The 19,970-nt window shown below is 43.9% G+C and overlaps 15 non-coding genes and 5 pseudogenes across 15 annotated transcripts; all 20 read left to right on the forward strand.

Moving 5' to 3' along the window:
- The first annotated feature begins 47 nt into the window (after positions 1-47).
- On the forward strand, positions 48-165 carry LOC142507838 (5S ribosomal RNA). Its single transcript, XR_012806080.1, has one exon. It is a non-coding gene; the product is annotated as a 5S ribosomal RNA (ribosomal RNA).
- Positions 166-844: 679 nt separating this feature from the next.
- On the forward strand, positions 845-963 carry LOC142511589 (5S ribosomal RNA; annotated as a pseudogene).
- Positions 964-1,622: 659 nt separating this feature from the next.
- LOC142509344 (5S ribosomal RNA) lies at positions 1,623-1,738 on the forward strand. The gene has a single exon (XR_012807522.1). It is a non-coding gene; the product is annotated as a 5S ribosomal RNA (ribosomal RNA).
- A 1,403-nt stretch (positions 1,739-3,141) lies between these two features.
- LOC142512689 (5S ribosomal RNA) lies at positions 3,142-3,262 on the forward strand (annotated as a pseudogene).
- Positions 3,263-4,740: 1,478 nt separating this feature from the next.
- Positions 4,741-4,860, forward strand: LOC142512791 (5S ribosomal RNA; annotated as a pseudogene).
- Positions 4,861-5,547: 687 nt separating this feature from the next.
- Positions 5,548-5,668, forward strand: LOC142510899 (5S ribosomal RNA; annotated as a pseudogene).
- Positions 5,669-6,359: 691 nt separating this feature from the next.
- On the forward strand, positions 6,360-6,478 carry LOC142507473 (5S ribosomal RNA). The gene has a single exon (XR_012805731.1). It is a non-coding gene; the product is annotated as a 5S ribosomal RNA (ribosomal RNA).
- Positions 6,479-7,830: 1,352 nt separating this feature from the next.
- Positions 7,831-7,949, forward strand: LOC142515679 (5S ribosomal RNA). The gene has a single exon (XR_012811512.1). It is a non-coding gene; the product is annotated as a 5S ribosomal RNA (ribosomal RNA).
- Positions 7,950-8,632: 683 nt separating this feature from the next.
- LOC142517231 (5S ribosomal RNA) lies at positions 8,633-8,751 on the forward strand. Its single transcript, XR_012812988.1, has one exon. It is a non-coding gene; the product is annotated as a 5S ribosomal RNA (ribosomal RNA).
- A 1,353-nt stretch (positions 8,752-10,104) lies between these two features.
- On the forward strand, positions 10,105-10,223 carry LOC142515680 (5S ribosomal RNA). Its single transcript, XR_012811513.1, has one exon. It is a non-coding gene; the product is annotated as a 5S ribosomal RNA (ribosomal RNA).
- Positions 10,224-10,906: 683 nt separating this feature from the next.
- LOC142515602 (5S ribosomal RNA) lies at positions 10,907-11,025 on the forward strand. Its single transcript, XR_012811438.1, has one exon. It is a non-coding gene; the product is annotated as a 5S ribosomal RNA (ribosomal RNA).
- Positions 11,026-12,377: 1,352 nt separating this feature from the next.
- On the forward strand, positions 12,378-12,475 carry LOC142512910 (5S ribosomal RNA; annotated as a pseudogene).
- Positions 12,476-13,129: 654 nt separating this feature from the next.
- LOC142507991 (5S ribosomal RNA) lies at positions 13,130-13,248 on the forward strand. Its single transcript, XR_012806225.1, has one exon. It is a non-coding gene; the product is annotated as a 5S ribosomal RNA (ribosomal RNA).
- Positions 13,249-13,926: 678 nt separating this feature from the next.
- LOC142507240 (5S ribosomal RNA) lies at positions 13,927-14,045 on the forward strand. The gene has a single exon (XR_012805501.1). It is a non-coding gene; the product is annotated as a 5S ribosomal RNA (ribosomal RNA).
- Positions 14,046-14,759: 714 nt separating this feature from the next.
- On the forward strand, positions 14,760-14,879 carry LOC142514910 (5S ribosomal RNA). The gene has a single exon (XR_012810783.1). It is a non-coding gene; the product is annotated as a 5S ribosomal RNA (ribosomal RNA).
- A 686-nt stretch (positions 14,880-15,565) lies between these two features.
- Positions 15,566-15,684, forward strand: LOC142517402 (5S ribosomal RNA). Its single transcript, XR_012813150.1, has one exon. It is a non-coding gene; the product is annotated as a 5S ribosomal RNA (ribosomal RNA).
- A 1,083-nt stretch (positions 15,685-16,767) lies between these two features.
- LOC142516522 (5S ribosomal RNA) lies at positions 16,768-16,886 on the forward strand. Its single transcript, XR_012812312.1, has one exon. It is a non-coding gene; the product is annotated as a 5S ribosomal RNA (ribosomal RNA).
- Positions 16,887-17,533: 647 nt separating this feature from the next.
- On the forward strand, positions 17,534-17,652 carry LOC142513334 (5S ribosomal RNA). The gene has a single exon (XR_012809286.1). It is a non-coding gene; the product is annotated as a 5S ribosomal RNA (ribosomal RNA).
- A 1,165-nt stretch (positions 17,653-18,817) lies between these two features.
- On the forward strand, positions 18,818-18,936 carry LOC142510488 (5S ribosomal RNA). Its single transcript, XR_012808597.1, has one exon. It is a non-coding gene; the product is annotated as a 5S ribosomal RNA (ribosomal RNA).
- Positions 18,937-19,526: 590 nt separating this feature from the next.
- On the forward strand, positions 19,527-19,645 carry LOC142515399 (5S ribosomal RNA). The gene has a single exon (XR_012811247.1). It is a non-coding gene; the product is annotated as a 5S ribosomal RNA (ribosomal RNA).
- Positions 19,646-19,970: the final 325 nt, after the last annotated feature.

Raw genomic sequence — 19,970 nt, forward strand, 5'->3', positions numbered from 1 at the left:
TCCACACGTACTCGAGGGATATAAGAATAAACATCCCACTCAATGTCGGGTGCGTTCATACCAGCACTAATGCATCGGATCCCATCAGAACTCCGAAGTTAAGCGTGCTTGGGTGAGAGCAATACTAGGATGGTGACCCCCTGGGAAGTCCTCGTGTTGCACCCTTTTCGTGTTTTTCTATTTTTGATTATTTGTTGACAGACGATTTTCGGCTCAAATCATCTGAATCTTGATCGGGACCAGATAAGACATGTGAAATGAAAGTACTCGGGCACTGCCGGATTTGGACAAAATTGTAGGCTAATTTGATTGTAAACGAGCAAACGGACGAGACTCATTACTACGCAATGAGCTGACGAGATTTTTGCCGAATTCCTTCTCTAAGACCCTCTAATTTGCGATTTAACGCTTCTGTTAAGCTTTCGTTTCCTCGAGAAATCCGCTTAGGAAGTTCAAAATTCGATTCCGGTTCCATTTTATCGTATGCCAGGCATAATAATAGCTTTACATTCGTTATTTCCTTCTTCTTATTTTTTTTCTATTTTCTGGGAACATTTATCGATTTTTTTGTCGTGAGCCGGTTCTTTGCGGAAGGGTATGACGCAGATTACTCCGGAGACGGTTAACTCATTAAAACAATTATTTCGACTGTTTTATCCATAATTTACGTAAACGGTCGCGACACGAGGTCTTCCCAGGGAGGTCACCCATCCTAGCTCTGCCATCGCGCCAGAACGCTTAACTTCATGGTTATGATTGGGCGAGAGCAGTGCCGCGTGTTGTCCATCGCCGCCCGCTCCACACGTACTCGAGGGATATAAGAATAAACATCCCACTCAATGTCGGGTGCGATCTACCAGCACTAATGCACCGGATCCCATCAGAACTCCGAAGTTAAGCGTGCTTGGGCGAGAGCAGTACTAGGATGGGTGACCCCTGGGAAGTCCTCGTGTGTTTTTTTCTATTTTTGATTACTTGTTGACAGACGATTTTCGGCTCAAATCATCTGAATCTCGATCGGGACCAGATAAGACATGTGAAATGAAAGTAGCTCGGGCACTGCCGGATTTGGACAAAATTGTAGGCTAATTTGATTGTAAACGGGCAAACGGACGAGACTCATTACTACGCAATGAGCTGACGAGATTTTAGCCGAATTCCTTCTCTAAGACCCTCTAATTTGCGATTTACGCTTCTGTTAAGCTTTCGTTTCCTCGAGAAATCCGCTTAGGAAGTTCGAAATTCGATTCCGGTTCCATTTTATCGTATCCCAGGCATTAATAGCTTTACATTCGTTATTTCCTTCTTCTTATTTTTTTTCTATTTTCTGGGAACATTTATCGATTTTTGTTGTCGTGAGCCGGTTCTGTGCGGAAGGGTATGACGCAGATTACTCCGGAGACGGTTAACTATTAAAAACAATTATTTCGACTGTTTTATCCATAATTTACGTAAACGTCGCGACACGAGGTCTTCCCAGGGAGGTCACCCATCCTACTCTGCCATCGCGCCAGAACGCTTAACTTCGTGGTTATGATTGGGCAGAGCAGTGCCGCGTGTTGTCCATCGCCGCCCGCTCCACACGTACTCGAGGGATATAGAATAAACATCCCACTCAATGTCGGTGCGATCATACCAGCACTAATGCACCGGATCCCATCAGAACTGAAGTTAAGCGTGCTTGGGCGAGAGCAGTACTAGGATGGGTGACCCCTGGGAAGTCCTCGTGTTGCACCCTTTTCGTGTTTTTCTATTTTTGATTACTTGTTGACAGACGATTTTCGGCTCAAATCATCTGAATCTCGATCGGGACCAGATAAGACATGTGAAATGAAAGTAGCTCGGGCACTGCCGGATTTGGACAAAATTGTAGGCTAATTTGATTGTAAACGGGCAAACGGACGAGACTCATTACTACGCAATGAGCTGACGAGATTTTAGCCGAATTCCTTCTCTAAGACCCTCTAATTTGCGATTTAAGCTTCTGTTAAGCTTTCGTTTCCTCGAGAAATCCGCTTAGGAAGTTCGAAATTCGATTCCGGTTCCATTTTATCGTATCCCAGCATAATAATAGCTTTACATTCGTTATTTCCTTCTTCTTATTTTTTTTCTATTTTCTGGGAACATTTATCGATTTTTGTTGTCGTGAGCCGGTTCTGTGCGGAAGGGTATGACGCAGATTACTCCGGAGACGGTTAACTCATTAAAAACAATTATTTCGACTGTTTTATCCATAATTTACGTAAACGGTCGCGACACGAGGTCTTCCCAGGGAGGTCACCCATCCTACTCTGCCATCGCGCCAGAACGCTTAACTTCATGGTTATGATTGGGCGAGAGCAGTGCCGCGTGTTGTCCATCGCCGCCCGCTCCACACGTACTCGAGGGATATAAGAATAAACATCCCACTCAATGTCGGGTGCGATCATACGCACTAATGCACCGGATCCCATCAGAACTCCGAAGTTAAGCGTGCTTGGGCGAGAGCAGTACTAGGATGGTGACCCCTTGCTCAAATCATCTGAATCTCGATCGGGAGATAAGACATGTGAAATGAAAGTAGCTCGGGCACTGCCGGATTTGGACAAAATTGTAGGCTAATTTGATTGTAAACGGGCAAACGGACGAGACTCATTACTACGCAATGAGCTGACGAGATTTTAGCCGAATTCCTTCTCTAAGACCCTCTAATTTGCGATTTACCGCTTCTGTTAAGCTTTCGTTTCCTCGAGAAATCCGCTTAGGAAGTTCGAAATTCGATTCCGGTTCCATTTTATCGTATCCCAGGCATAATAATAGCTTTACATTCGTTATTTCCTTCTTCTTATTTTTTTTCTATTTTCTGGGAACATTTATCGATTTTTGTTGTCGTGAGCCGGTTCTGTGCGGAAGGGTATGACGCAGATTACTCCGGAGACGGTTAACTCATTAAAACAATTATTTCGACTGTTTTATCCATAATTTACGTAAACGGTCGCGACACGAGGTCTTCCCAGGGAGGTCACCCATCTTACCTCTTGCCATCGCGCCAGAACGCTTAACTTCGTGGTATGATTGGCGAGAGCAGTGCCGCGTGTTGTCCATCGCCGCCCGCTCCACAGGTACTCGAGGGATATAAGAATAACATCCCACTCAATGTTCGGATGCGATCATACCAGCACTAATGAACGGAATCCCATCAGAACTCCGAAGTTAAGCGTGCTTGGGCTGAGAGCAAGTACTAGGATGGGTGGACACCCTGGGAATCCTCGTGTTGCACCCTTTTTCGTGTTTTCTATTTTTGATTACTTGTTGACAGACGATTTTCGGCTCAACTCATCTGAATCTCGATCGGGACCAGATAAGACAGTGAAATGAAACTAGCTCGGCACTGCCGGATTTGGACAAAATTGTAGGCTAATTTGATTGTAAACGGGCAAACGGACGAGACTTTTTACTACGCAATGAGCTGACGAGATTTTAGCCGAATTCCTTCTCTTAGACCCCCTAATTTGCGATTTACCGCTTCTGTTAAGCTTTCGTTTCCTCGAGAAATCCGCTTAGGAAGTTCGAAATTCGATTCCGGTTCCATTTATAGTATCCCAGGCATAATAATAGCTTTACATTTCGTTATTTCCTTCTTCTTTTTTTTTTCTATTTTCTAGGAACATTTATCGATTTTTGTTGTCGTGAGCCGGTTCTGTGTGGAAGGGTATGACGCAGATTACTCCGGAGACGGTTAACTCATTAAAAACAATTATTTCGACTGTTTTATCCATAATTTACGTAAAAGGTCTCGACACGAGGTCTTCCAGGGAGGATCACCCATCCTAGCTCTGCCATCACGCCAGAACGCTTAACTTCCTGGTATGATTGGGACGAGAGCAGTGCCCGCGTGTTGTCCATCGCCGCCCGCTCCACACGTACTAGAGGGATATAAGAATAACTTCACACTCAATGTCGTGTGCGATCATCCAGCACTAATGCACCGTATCCCATCAGAACTCCGAAGTTAAGCGTGCTTTGGGCGGAGAGCAGTACAAGGATGGGTGTCGCCCTGGGAAGTCCTCGTGTGACTTTTTAGTGTTTTTCTATTTTTGATTACTTGTTGACAGACGATTTTCGGCTAAAAGCATCTGAATCTCGATCGGGACCAGATAAGACATGTGAAAGAAAAGTAGCCGGGCACTGCAGGATTTGGACAAAATTGTAGGCTAATTTGATTGTAACGGGCAAACGGACGAGACTCATTACTACGCCATGAGCTAGACGAGATTTAGCCGAATTCCTTCTCTAAGACCCTCTAATTTGCGATTTACGCTTCTGTTAAGCTTTCGTTCCTCGAGAAATCCGCTAGGAAGTTCGAATTCGATTCTGGTTCCATTTTATCGTATCCCCAAGAATAATAATAGCTTTACATTCGTTATTTCCTTCTTCTTATTTTTGTTTTCTATTTTCTGGGAACATTTATCGATTTTTTGTTGTCGTGATCCGGTTCTGTGCGGAAGGGTATGACGCAGATTACTCCGGCGACGGTTAACTCATTAAAAACAATTATTTCGACTGTTTTATCCATTATTTTCGTTAAACGGTGTCGACACGAGGTTCTCCCAGGAGGTCACCCCATCCTAGCTCTGCCATCGCGCCAGAACGCTTAACTTCATGGTTATGATTGGGGCGGAGCAGTGCCGCGTGTTGTCCATCGCCGCCCGCTCGACACGTACCTCGAGGGATATAAGAATAAACATCCCACTCAATGTCGGGTGCGATCATACATGCACTAATGCACCGGATCCCATCAGAAACTCCGAAACTAAGCGTGCTGTGGGCAAGAGCAGTACTAGGAAGGGTGACCCCTGGGACGTCCTCGTGTTGTGCACCCCTTTTTCGTGTTTTTTATTTTTGAATACTTGTTGACAGACGATTTTCGGCTCAAATATCTGAATCTTGATCGAGACCAGATAAGACATGTGAATGAAAGTAGCTCGGGCACTGCCGGATTTGGACAAAATTGTAGGCTAATTTGATTGTAAACGGGCAAACGAACGAGACTCGTTACTCCGCAATGATCAGGTGAGATTTTAGCCGAATTCCTTCTCTAAGACCCTCTAAATTGCGATTTAACGGTTCTGTTTAGCTTTAGTTTCCTCGAGAAATCGCTTAGGAAGTTCGAAATTCGATTCCGGTTCCATTTTATCGTATCCCAGGCATAATAATAGCTTACATTCGTTATTTTCCTTCTTCTTATTTTTTTTCTATTTTTCTGGGAACATTTATCGATTTTTGTTGTCGTGAGCCGGTTTTGTGTGAAAGGTATGACGCAGATTACTCAGAGACGGTAAACTCATTAAAAACAATCTATTTCGACTGTTTTATCCATATTTACGTAACACGGTCGCGCACACGAGGTCTTCCCCAGGGAGGTCACCCATCCTAGCTCTGCCATCGCGCCAGAACGCTTAACCCATGGTTATGATTGGGCGAGAGCAGTGCCGCATGTTTGTCCCATCGCCGCCCGCTGCCACACGTACTCGAGGGATATAAGAGTAAACATCCCACTCAAATTTCGGGTGCGGATCCATACCAGCACTAATGCCATGGATCCCATCAGAACTACGAAGTTAAGCGTGCTTGGACGAGAGCAGTACTAGAATGGGTGACCCCCTGGGAAGTCCTCGTGTTGCACCCCTTTTCGTATTTTTCTATTTTTGATTACTTGTTGACAGACGATTTTCGGCATCAAATCATCTGAATCTCGATCGAGGACCAGATAAGACATGTGAAATGAAGTAGCTCGGGCACTGTCGGATTTGGACAAAATTGTAGGCTAATTTGATTGTAAATGGGGCAAACGTGACGAGACACATTACTACGCAATGAGCTGACGAGATTTTAGCCGAATTCCTTCTCTAAAACCCTCTAATTTTACGATTTACCGCTTCTCTTAAGCTTTCGTTTCCTCGAGAAATCCGCTTAGGAAGTTCGAAATTCGTTTCCGGTTCCATTTTATCGTATCCCAGGCATAATAATAGCATTACATTCGTTATTTCCTTCTTCTTATTTTTTTTTTTCTATTTTCTGGGAATATTTATCAATTTTTGTTGTCCTGAGCCGGTTCTGTGCGGAAGGGTATGACGCAGATTACTCCAGAGAGGGTTAACTCATTAAAAACAATTATTTCGACTGTTTTATCCATAATTTACGTAAACGATCGCGACACGAGGTCTTCCCAGGGAGGTCACCCATCCTAGCCTCTGCCATCACGCCAGAACGCTCAACTTCATGGTTATGATTGGGCGAGAGCAGTGCCGCGTGTTGTCCATCGCCGCCCGCTCCACACGTACTCGATGGATATAAGAATAAACATCCCACTCAATATCGGGTGCGATCATACCAGCACTAATGCTCCGGATCCCATCAGAACTCCGAAGTTAAGCGTGCTTGGGCGAGAGCAGTACTAGGGTGGGTGACCCCCTGGGAAGTCCTCGTGTTGCACCCCTTTTCGTGTTTTTCTATTTTTGATTACTTGTTGACAGACGATTTTCGGCTCAAATCATCTGAATCTCGATCGGGACCAGATAAGACATGTGAAATGAAAGTAGCTCGGGCACTGCCGGATTTGGACAAAATTGTAGGCTAATTTGATTGTAAACGGGCAAACGGACGAGACTCATTACTACGCAATGAGCTGTCGAGATTTTAGCCGAATTCCTTCTCTAAGACCCTCTAATTTGCGATTTACCGCTTCTCTTAAGCTTTCGTTTCCTCGAGAAATCCGCTTAGGAAGTTCGAAATTCGATTCCGGTTCCATTTTATCGTATCCCAGGCATAATAATAGCTTTACATTCGTTATTTCCTTCTTCTTATTTTTTTTCTATTTTCTGGGAACATTTATCGATTTTTGTTGTCGTGAGCCGGTTCTGTGCGGAAGGGTATGACCCAGATTACTCCGGAGACGGTAAACTAATTAAAAACAATTATTTCGACTGTTTTATCCATAATTTACGTAAACAATCGCGACACGAGGTCTTCCCAGGGAGGTCACCCATCCTACCTCTGCCATCGCGCCAGAACGCTTAACTTCGTGGTTATGATTGGGCGAGAGCAGTGCCGCGTGTTGTCCATCGCCGCCCGCGACCCCCTGGGAAGTCCTCGTGTTGCACCCCTTTTCGTGTTTTTCTATTTTTGATTAATTGTTGACATGCGATTTTCGGCTCAAATCATCTGAATCTCGATCGGGATCAGATAAGAAATGTGAAATCAACGGAGCTCGGACACTTCCTGATTTGGACAAAATTGTAGCCTAATATGATTGTAAATGGGCAAACGGACGAGACACATTACTACGCAATGAGCTGACGAGATTTTAGCCGAATTCCTTCTCTAAGACCCTCTAATTTACGATTTATTGCTTCTCTTAAGCTTTCGTTTCCTCGAGAAATCCGCTTAGGAAGTTCGAAATTCGTTTCCGGTTCCATTTTATCGTATCCCAGGCATAATAATAGCATTACATTCGTTATTTCCTTCTTCTTATTTTTTTTTTCTATTTTCTGGGAACATTTATCAATTTTTGTTGTCCTGAGCCGGTTCTGTGCGGAAGGGTATGACGCAGATTACTCCGGAGACGGTTAATTCATTAAAAACAATTATTTCGACTGTTTTATCCATTATTTTCGTAAACGGTCGCGACACGAGGTCTTCCCAGGGAGGTCACCCATCCTAGCTCTGCCATCGCGCCAGAACGCTTAACTTCATGGTTATGATTGGGCGAGAACAGTGCCGCGTGTTGTCCATCGCCGCCCGCTCCACACGTACTCAAGGGATATAAGAATAAACATCCCACTCAATGTCGGGTGCGATCATACCAGCACTAATGCACCTGATCCCATCAGAACTCCGAAGTTAAGCATGCTTGGGCGAGAGCAGTACTAGGATGGGTGACCCCCTGGTAAGTCCTCGTGTCGCACCCCTTTTCGTGTTTTTCTATTTTTGATTACTTGTTGACAGACGATTTTCGGCTCAAATCATCTGAATCTCGATCGGTACCAGATAAGACATGTGAAATTAAAGTAGCTCGGGCACTGCCGGATTTGGACAAAATTGTAGGCTAATTTGATTGTAAACGGGCAAACGGACGAGACTCATTACTACGCAATGAGCTGTTGAGATTTTAGCCGAATTCCTTCTCTAAGACCCTCTAATTTGCGATTTACCGCTTCTCTTAAGCTTTCGTTTCCTCGAGAAATCCGCTTAGGAAGTTCGAAATTCGATTCTGGTTCCATTTTATCGTATCCCAGGCATAATAATAGCTTTACATTCGTTATTTCCTTCTTCTTATTTGTTTTCTATTTTCTGGGAATATTTATCGATTTTTGTTGTCCTGAGCCGGTTTTGTGCGGAAGGGTATGACGCAGATTACTCCGGACACGGTTAACTCATTAAAAAACATTATTTCGACTATTTTATCCATAATTTCCATAAACGGTCGCGACACGAGGTCTTCCCAGGGAGGTCACCCATCCTAGCTCTGCCATCGCGCCAGAACGCTTAACTTCATGGTTGTGATTGGGCGAGAGCAGTGCCGCGTGTTGTCCATCGCCGCCCGCTCCATACGTGCTCGAGGGATATAAGAATAAACATCCCACTCAATGTCGGGTGCGATCATACCTGCACTAATGCACCGGATCCCATCAGAAGTTCGAAGTTAAGCATGCTTGGGCGAGAGCAGTACTAGGATGGGTGACCCCCTGGGAAGTCCTCGTGTTGCACACTTTTTCGTGTTTTTATATTTTTGATTACTTGTTGACAGACGATTTTCGGCTCAAATCATCTAAATCTCGATCGAGACCAGATAAGACATGTGAAATGAAAGTAGCTCGGGCACTGCCGGATTTGGACAAAATTGTAGGCTAATTTGATTGTAAACGGGCAAACGGACGAGACTCATTACTACGCAATGAGCTGACGAGATTTTAGCCAAATTCCTTCTCTAAGACCCTCTAATTTGCGATTTACCGCTTCTCTTAAGCTTTCGTTTCCTCGAGAAATCCGCTTAGGAAGTTCGAAATTCGATTCCGGTTCCATTTTATCGTATCCCAGGCATAATAATAGCTTTACATTCGTTATTTCCTTCTTCTTATTTTTTTTCTATTTTCTGGGAACATTTATCGATTTTTGTTGTCGTGAGCCGGTTCTGTGCGGAAGGGTATGACGCAGATTACTCCGGAGACGGTAAACTAATTAAAAACAATTATTTCGACTGTTTTATCCATAATTTACGTAAAAAATCGCGACACGAGGTCTTCCCAGGGAGGTCACCCATTCTACCTCTGCCATCGCGCCAGAACGCTTAACTTCGTGGTTATGATTGGGCGAGAGCAGTGCCGCATGTTGTCCATCGCCGCCCGCGACCCCCTGGGAAGTCCTCGTGTTGCACCCCTTTTCGTGTTTTTCTATTTTTGATTAATTGTTGACATGCGATTTTCGGCTCAAATCATCTGAATCTCGATCGGGATCAGATAAGACATGTGAAATCAACGGAGCTCGGACACTTCCTGATTTGGACAAAATTGTAGCCTAATTTGATTGTAAATGGGCAAACGGACGAGACACATTACTACGCAATGAGCTGACGAGATTTTAGCCGAATTCCTTCTCTAAGACCCTCTAATTTACGATTTATTGCTTCTCTTAAGCTTTCGTTTCCTCGAGAAATCCGCTTAGGAAGTTCGAAATTCGTTTCCGGTTCCATTTTATCGTATCCCAGGCATAATAATAGCATTACATTCGTTATTTCCTTCTTCTTATTTTTTTTTTTCTATTTTCTGGGAACATTTATCAATTTTTGTTGTCCTGAGCCGGTTCTGTGCGGAAGGGTATGACGCAGATTACTCCGGAGACGGTTAACTCATTAAAAACAATTATTTCGACTGTTTTATCCATTATTTTCGTAAACGGTCGCGACACGAGGTCTTCCCAGGGAGGTCACCCATCCTAGCTCTGCCATCGCGCCAGAACGCTTAACTTCATGGTTATGATTGGGCGAGAGCAGTGCCGCGTGTTGTCCATCGCCGCCCGCTCCACACGTACTCGAGGGATATAAGAATAAACATCCCACTCAATGTCGGGTGCGATCATACCAGCACTAATGCACCTGATCCCATCAGAACTCCGAAGTTAAGCATGCTTGGGCGAGAGCAGTACTAGGATGGGTGACCCCCTGGTAAGTCCTCGTGTCGCACCCCTTTTCGTGTTTTTCTATTTTTGATTACTTGTTGACAGACGATTTTCGGCTCAAATCATCTGAATCTCGATCGGGACCAGATAAGACATGTGAAATTAAAGTAGCTCGGGCACTGCCGGATTTGGACAAAATTGTAGGCTAATTTGATTGTAAACGGGCAAACGGACGAGACTCATTACTACGCAATGAGCTGTTGAGATTTTAGCCGAATTCCTTCTCTAAGACCCTCTAATTTGCGATTTACCGCTTCTCTTAAGCTTTCGTTTCCTCGAGAAATCCGCTTAGGAAGTTCGAAATTCGATTCTGGTTCCATTTTATCGTATCCCAGGCATAATAATAGCTTTACATTCGTTATTTCCTTCTTCTTATTTGTTTTCTATTTTCTGGGAACATTTATCGATTTTTGTTGTCCTGAGCCGGTTTTGTGCGGAAGGGTATGACGCAGATTACTCCGGACACGGTTAACTCATTAAAAAACATTATTTCGACTGTTTTATCCATAATTTCCATAAACGGTCGCGACACGAGGTCTTCCCAGGGAGGTCACCCATCCTAGCTCTGCCATCGCGCCAGAACGCTTAACTTCATGGTTGTGATTGGGCGAGAGCAGTGCCGCGTGTTGTCCATCGCCGCCCGCTCCATACGTGCTCGAGGGATATAAGAATAAACATCCCACTCAATGTCGGGTGCGATCATACCTGCACTAATGCACCGGATCCCATCAGAAGTCCGAAGTTAAGCATGCTTGGGCGAGAGCAGTACTAGGATGGGTGACCCCCTGGGAAGTCCTCGTGTTGCACACTTTTTTGTGTTTTTATATTTTTGATTACTTGTTGACAGACGATTTTTGGCTCAAATCATCTAAATCTCGATCGAGACCAGATAAGACATGTGAAATGAAAGTAGCTCGGGCACTGCCGGATTTGGACAAAATTGTAGGCTAATTTGATTGTAAACGGGCAAACGGACGAGACTCATTACTACGCAATGAGCTGACGAGATTTTAGCCGAATTCCTTCTCTAAGACCCTCTAATTTGCGATTTACCGCTTCTCTTAAGCTTTCGTTTCCTCGAGAAATCCGCTTAGGAAGTTCGAAATTCGATTCCGGTTCCATTTTATCGTATCCCAGGCATAATAATAGCTTTACATTCGTTATTTCCTTCTTCTTATTTTTTTTTCTATTTTCTGGGAACATTTATCGATTTTTGTTGTCGTGAGCCGGTTCTGTGCGGAAGGGTATGACGCAGATTACTCCGGAGACGGTAAACTAATTAAAAACAATTATTTCGACTGTTTTATCCATAATTTACGTAAAAAATCGCGACACGAGGTCTTCCCAGGGAGGTCACCCATCCTACCTCTGCCATCGCGCCAGAACGCTTAACTTCGTGGTTATGATTTGGCGAGAGCAGTGCCGCATGTTGTCCATCGCTGCCCGCGACCCCCTGGGAAGTCCTCGTGTTGCACCCCTTTTCGTGTTTTTCTATTTTTGATTAATTGTTGACATGCGATTTTCGGCTCAAATCATCTGAATCTCGATCGGGATCAGATAAGACATGTGAAATCAACGGAGCTCGGACACTTCCTGATTTGGACAAAATTGTAGCCTAATTTGATTGTAAATGGGCAAACGGACGAGACACATTACTACGCAATGAGCTGACGAGATTTTAGCCGAATTCCTTCTCTAAGACCCTCTAATTTACGATTTATTGCTTCTCTTAAGCTTTCGTTTCCTCGAGAAATCCGCTTAGGAAGTTCGAAATTCGTTTCCTGTTCCATTTTATCGTATCCCAGGCATAATAATAGCATTACATTCGTTATTTCCTTCTTCTTATTTTTTTTTCTATTTTCTGGGAACATTTATCAATTTTTGTTGTCGTGAGCCGGTTCTGTGCGGAAGGGTATGACGCAGATTACTCCGGAGAAAGTTAACTCATTAAAAAACATTATTTCGACTGTTTTATCCATAACTTCCATAAACGGTCGCGACACGAGGTCTTCCCAGGGAGGTCACCCATCCTAGCTCTGCCATCGCGCCAGAACGCTTAACTTCATGGTTGTGATTGGGCGAGAGCAGTGCCGCGTGTTATTCATCACCGCCCGCTCCACACGTATACGAGGGATATAAGAATAAACATCCCACTTAATATCAGGTACAATAATACCAGCACTAATGCACCGGATCCCATCAGAACTCCGAAGTTAAGCGTGCTTGGGCGAGAGCAGGGGAAGTACTCGTGTTGCACCACTTTTCGTGTTTTTCTATTTTTGATTACTTTGTTCACAGACGATTTTCGGCTCAAATCTTCTGAATCTCGATCGTGACCAGATAAGACATGTGAAATCAATGTAGCTCGGGCACTGCCGGATTTGGACAAAATTGTAGGCTAATTTGATTGTAACGGGCAAACTGACGAGATTTTAGCCGAATTCCTTCTCTAAGACCCTCTAATTTGCGATTTACCGCTTCTCTTAAGCTTTCGTTTCCTCGAGAAATCCGCTTAGGAAGTTCGAAATTCGATTCCGGTTCCATTTTATCGTATCCCAGGCATAATAATAGCTTTACATTCGTTATTTCCTTCTTCTTATTTTTTTTCTATTTTCTATGAACATTTATCGATTTTCGTTGTCGTGAGCCGGTTATGTGCGGAAGGGTATGACGCAGATTATCCCGAGACGGATAACTAATTAAAAACAATTATTTCGACAGTTTTAGCCATAATTTACGTAAACGATCGCGACAGGAGGTCTTCTCAGGAAGGTCACCCATCCTAGCTCTGCCATCGCGCCAGAACGCTTAACTTCATGGTTATGATTGGGCGAGAGCAGTGCCGCGTGTTGTCCGTCGCCGCCCGCTCCACACGTACTCGAGGGATATAAGAATAAACATCCCACTCAATGTCGGGTGCGATCATACCAGCACTAATGCACCGGATCCAATAAAAACTCTGAAGTTAAGCATGCTTGGGCGAGAGCAGTACTAGGATGGGTGACCCCCTAGGAAGTCCTCGTGTTGCACCCCTTTTCGTGTTTTTCTATTTTTGATTACTTGTTGACAGACGATTTTCGGCTTAAATCATCTGAATCTCGATCGGGACCAAATAAGACATGTGAAATGAAAGTAGCTCAAGCACTGCTTGATTTGGACAAAATTGTAGGCTAATTTGATTGTAAACGGGCAAACGGACGAGACTCATGCAATGAGCTAACGAGATTTTAGCCGAATTCCTTCTCTAAGACCCTCTAATTTGCGATTTACCGCTTCTGTTAAGCTTTCGTTTCCTCGAGAAATCCGCTTAGGAAGTTCGAAATTCGATTCCGGTTCCATTTTATCGTATCCGAGGCATAATAATAGCTTTACATTCGTTATTTCCTTATTCTTATCTTTTTTTCTATTTTCTGGGAACATTTATCGATTTTTGTTGTCGCTAGCCGGTTCTGTGCGGAAGGGTATGACGCAGATTACTCCGGAGACGGTTAACTCATTAAAAACATCTATTTCGACTGTTTTATCCATAATTTACGTAACCGGTCGCGACACGAGGTCTTCCCAGGGAGGTCACCCATCCTAGCTCTTCCATCGCGCTAGAACGCTTAACTTCATGATTATGATTGGGCGAGGGCAGTGCCGCGTGTTGTCCATCGCCGCCCGCTCCACACGTACTCGAGGGATATAAAAATAAACATCCCACTCAATGTCGGGTGCGATCATGCCAGCACTAATGCACCGGATCCCATCAGAACTCCTAAGTTAAGCGTGCATGCGCGAGAGCAGTACTAGGGTGGGTGACCCCCTGGGAAGTCCTCGTGTTGTACCCTTTTTCGTGTTTTTCTATTTTTGATTACTTGTTGACAGACGATTTTTGGCTCAAATCATCTGAATCTCGATCGGGACCAGATAAGACATGTGAAATGAAAGTAGCTCGGGCACTGCCGGATTTGGACAAAATTGTAGGCTAATTTAATTGGAAACGGGCAAACGGACGAGACTCATTCTACGCAATGAGCTGACGAGATTTTAGCCGAATTCCTTCTCTAAGACCCTCTAATTTGCGATTTAGTGCTTCTATTAAGCTTTCGTTACCTCGAGAAATCCGCTTAGGAAGTTCGAAATTCGATTCCGGTTTCATTTTATCATATCCGAGGCATAATAATAGCTTTACATTCGCTATTTCCTTCTTCTTATTTTTTTCTTATTTTCTGGGAACATTAAGCGATTTTTGTTGTCGTGAGCCGGTTCTGTGCAGAAGGGTATGACGCAGATTACTCCGGAGACGGTTAACTCATTAAAAACAATTATTTCGACTGTTTTATCCATAATTTACGTATTATTTCGACTGTTTTATTCATAATTTACGTAAACGGTCGCGACACGAGTTCCTCTCACGGAGGTCACCCATCCTAGCCCTGCCATCGTGCCAGAATGCTTAACTTCATGGTTATGATTGGGCGAGAGCAGTGCCGCGTGTTGTCCATCGCCGCCCGCTCCACATATACTCGAGAGATATAAAAATAAACATCCCACTCAATGTCGGGTGCGATCATACCAGCTCTAATGCACCGGATCCCATCAAAACTCCGAAGTTAAGCGTGCTTGGGCGAGAGCAGTACTAGGATGGGTGACCCCCTGGGAAGTCCTCGTGGTTGCACCTTTTTTCGTGTTTTTCTATTTTTGATTACTTGTTGACAGACGATTTTCGGCTCAAATCATCTGAATCTCGATCGGGACCAGATAAGACATGTGAAATGAAAGTAGCTCGGGCACTGCCGGATTTGGACAAAATTGTAGGCTAATTTGATTGTAAACGGGCAAACGGACGAGACTCATTACTACGCAATGAGCTGACGAGATTTTAGACGAATTCCTTCTCTAAGACCCTCAAATTTGCGATTTACCGCTTCTGTTAAGCTTTCGTTTCCTCGAGAAATCCGCTTAGGAAGTTCGAAATTCAATTCCGGTTCCATTTTATCGTATTTTAGGCATAATAATAGCTTTGCATTCTTTATTTCCTTCTTCTTATTTTTTTTTTTCTATTTTCTAGGAACATTTATCGATTTTTGTTGTCGTGAGCCGGTTCTGTGCGGAAGGGTATGACGCAGATTACTCCGGAGACAGTTAACTCATTAAAAACAATTATTTCGACTGTTTTATCCATAATTTACGTAAACGGTCGCGACACGAGGTCTTCCCAGGGTGGTCACCCATCCTAGCTCTGCCATCGCGCCAGAACGCTTAACTTCATGGTTATGATTGAGCGAGAGCAGTGCCGCGTGTTGTCCATCGCCGCTCGCTTCACACGTACTCGAGAGATATAAGAATAAACATCCCACTCAATGTCGGGTGCGATCATACCAGCACTAATGCACCGAATCCCATCAGAACTCCGAAGTTAAGCGTGCTTGGACGAGAGCAGTACTAGGTGGGTGACCCCCTGGGAAGTCCTCGTGGTTGCATCTTTTTTCGTGTTTTTCTATTTTGGATTACTTGTTGACTGACGATTTTCGGCTCAAATCATCTGAATCTCGATCGGGACCAGATAAGACATGTGAAATGAAAGTAGCTCAGGCACTGCCGGATTTGGACAAAATTGTAGGCTAATTTGATTGTAAATGGGCAAACGGACGAGATTCATTACTACGCAATGAGCTGACGAGATTTTAGCCGAATTCCTTCTCAAAGACCCTCGAATTTGCGATTTACCGCTTCTGTTAAGCTTTCGTTTCCTCGAGAAATCCGCTTAGGAAGCTCGAAATTCGATTCCGGTTCCATTTTATCGTATCTCAGGCATAATAATAGCTTTACATTCGTTATTTCCTTCTTCTTATTTTTTTTCTATTTTCTGGGAACAATTATCGATTTCTGTTGTCGTTAGCCGGTTCTGTGCGGAAGGGTATGACGCAGATTACCCCGGAGACGGTTAACTCATTAAAAACAATTATTTCGACTGAAATCAACATAGCTCGGGCACTGCCGGATTTTGACAAAATTGAAGGCTAATTTGATTGTAAACGGGGAAAAAAACGAGACTCGTTACTCCGCAATGAGCTGGTGAGATTTTAGTCGAATTCCTTCTCTAAGACCCTCTAATTTTCGATTTACCGCTTCTGTTAAGCTTTCGTTTCCTCGAGAAATCCATTTAGGAAGTCCGAAATTCGATTCCCATTCCATTTTATCGTATCCCAGACATAATAATAGCTTTACATTCGCTATTCCCTTCTTCTAATTTTTTTTCTATTTTTTGGAAACATTAAGCGATTTTTTGTTGTCGTGAGCCGGTTCTGTGCGGAAGTGTATGACGCAGATTACTCCAGAGACGGATAACTCATTAAAAACAATTATTTCGACTGTTTTATCCATAATTTACGTAAACGGTCGCACCACGAGGTCTTCCCAAAGAGGTCACCTATCCTAGCTCTGCCATCGCGCCAGAACGCTTAACTTCATGGTTATGATTGGGCGAGAGCAGTGCCGCGTGTTGTCCATCACCGCTCGCTCCACACGTACTCGAGGGATGTAAGAAGAAACATCTCTCTCAATGTCGGGTGCGATCATGCCAGCACTAATGCACCGGATCCCATCAGAACTCCGAAGTTAAGCGTGCTTGCGCGAGAGCAGTACTAGGGAGGGTGACCCCCTAGGAAGTCCTCGTGTTGCACCCTTTTTCGTGTTTTTCTATTTTTCATTACTTGTTGACAGACGATTTTCGGCTCAAATCGTCTGAATCTCGATCGTGACCAGATAAGACATGTGAAATGAAAGTAGCTCGGGCACTGCCGGATTTGGACAAAATTGTAGGCTAATTTGATTGTAAACGGGCAAACGGACGAGACTCATTCTACGCATTGAGCTGACGAGATTTTAGCCGAATTCCTTCTCTAAGACCCTCTAATTTGCGATTTACCGCTTCTGTTAAGCTTTCGTTTCCTCGAGAAATCCGCTTAGGAAGTTCGAAATTCGATTCCGGTTCCATTTTATCATATCCCAGGCATAATAATAGCTTTACATTTGCTATTTTCTTCTTCTTATTTTTTTCTTATTTTCTAGGAACATTTAGCGATTTTTGTTGTCGTGATCCGGTTCTGTGCGGAAGGGTATGACGATTATTTCGACTGTTTTTGCCATAATTTACGTAAACGGTCGCGACACGATGACTTCCCAGGGAGGTCACCCATCCTAGCTCTACCATCGCGCCAGAACGCTTAACTTCATGGTTATGATTGGGCGAGAGCAGTGCCGCGTGTTGTCCATCGCCGCCCGCTCCACACGTACTCGAGGGATATAAGAATAAACATATCACTCAATGTACGGGTGCGATCATACCAGCACTAATGCACCGGATCCCATCAGAACTCCGAAGTTAAGCGTGCTTGGGCGAGAGCAATACTAGGATGGGTGACCCCTTAGGAAGTCCTCGTGTTGCACCCCTTTTCATGTTTTTCTATTTTTTATTACTTGTTGACAGACGATTTTGGCTCAAATCATCTGAATCTCGATCGGGACCAGATAAGACATGTGAAATCAACGTAGCTCGGGCACTGCTAGATTTGGACAAAATTATAGGCTAATTTGAGTGTAAACGGGCAAACGGACGAGAAATCATTACTCCGCAAAGAGCTGGCGATATTTTAGCTAAATTCCATCTCTAAAACCCTCTAATTTACGAGTTACCGCTTCTGTTAAGCTTCCATTTCCTCGAGAAATCCGCTTTGGAAGTTAGAAATTCGATTCCGGTTCCATTTTATCGTATCTCAGGCATAATAATAGCTTTACATTCGCTATTACCTTCTTATTTTTTTTTCTATTTTCTAGGAATATTTTGCGATTTTTGTTGTCGTGAGGCGGTTTTGACAGACAATTTTCTGCTCAAATCGTGTTGCACCGGATGGGAAGTCCTCGTGTTGCACCCCTTTTCGTGTTTTTCTATTTTTGATTACTTGTTGACAGACGATTTTCGGCTCAAATCATCTGAATCTCGATCGGGACCAGATAAGACATGTGAAATGAAAGTAGCTCGGGCACTGCCGGATTTGGACAAAATTGTAGGCTCATTTGACTGTAAACGGGAAAACGGACGAGACTCATTACTACGCAATGAGCTAACGAGATTTTAGCCGAATTTCTTCTCTAAGACCCTCTAATTTGCGATTTACCGCTTCTGTTAAGCTATCGTTTCCTCGAGAAATCCGCTTAGCAAGTTCGAAATTCGATTCCGGTTCCATTTTATCGTATCCCAGACATAATAATAGCTTTACATTCGCTATTTTCTTCTTCTTATTTTTTTTCTATGTTCTGGGAACATTTTGCGATTTTTGTTGTCGTGAGCCGGTTCTGTGCGGAAGGGTATGACGCAGATAACTCCGGAGACGGTTAACTCATTAAAAACAATTATTTCGACTGTTTTTGCCATAATTTACGCAAATAGTCGCGACACGAGGACTTCCCAGGGAGGTCACCCATCCTTGCTTTGCCATCGCGCAATAACGCTTAACGTCATGGTTATGATTGGGCGAGAGCAGGGCCGCGTGTTGTCCATCGCCGCCCGCTCCACACGTACACGAGGGATATTAGAATATACATCTAACTCAAGGTCGGGTGCGATCATACCAGCACCAATGCACCGGCTCCCATCAGAACTCCGAAGTTAAGCGTGTTTGGGCGAGAGCAATACTAGGATGGGTGACCCCCTGGGATGTCCTCGTGTTATACCCTTTTTCGTGTTTTTCTATTTTTGATTACTTGTTGACAGACGACTTTTGGCTCCAATCATCTGAATCTCGATCGGGACCAGATAAAACATTTGAAATCAACGTAGCTCGGGCACTGCCGGATTTGGACAAAATTGTAGGCTAATTTGATTGTAAACGGGCAAACGAACGAGACTCGTTACTTCTCAATGATCTGGTGAGATTTTAGCCGAATTCCTTATCTAAGACCCTCTAATTTGCGATTTTCCGCTTCTGTTAAGCGTCCGTCTCCTCGAGAAAAAATGTTTAGGAAGTTCGAAATTCGATTCAAGTTCCATTTTATCGTATCCCAGTCATAATAATAGCTTTACATTCGCTTTTTTCTTCTTCTTATTTTTTTTCTATTTTCTGGGAACATTTAGTGATTTTTGTTGTCGTGAGCCGGTTCTGTGCGGAAGGGTATGACGCAGATTACTCCCGAGACGGATAATTAATTAAAAACAGAACGCTTAACTTCATGGTTCTGATTGGGCGAGAGCAGTGCCGCGTGTTGTCTATCGCCGCCAGCTACACACGTACTCGAGGGATATAAGAATAAACATCCCACACAATGTCGGGTGCAATCATACCAGCACTAATGCACCGGATCCCATCAGAACTCCGAAGTTAAGCATGCTTGGGAGAGAGCAGTACTAGGATGGGTGACCCCCTGGGAAGTTCTCGTGTTGCACCTATTTTCATGTTTTCTACTTTTGATTACTTGTTGACAGACGATTTTCGGCTCAAATCATCTAAATCTGGATCGTGACCTGATAAGACATGAGAAATCAACGTAGCTCGGGCACTGCCGGATTTGGACAAAATTGTAGGCTAATTTGATAGTAAACAGGCAAACGACCGAGACACTTTACTACGCAATGAGCTGACGAGATTTTAGCCGAATTCCTTCTCTAAGACCCTCTAATTTGCGATTACCGCTTCTTTTAAGCTTCCGTTTCCTTGGAAATCCGCTTAGGAAGTTCTAAATTCGATTCCGGTTCCATTTTATCGTATCCCAAG

This window comes from Primulina tabacum, chromosome 10 (genome assembly GCF_025594145.1).
Source record: "Primulina tabacum isolate GXHZ01 chromosome 10, ASM2559414v2, whole genome shotgun sequence".
Lineage (NCBI taxonomy): Eukaryota > Viridiplantae > Streptophyta > Magnoliopsida > Lamiales > Gesneriaceae > Primulina > Primulina tabacum.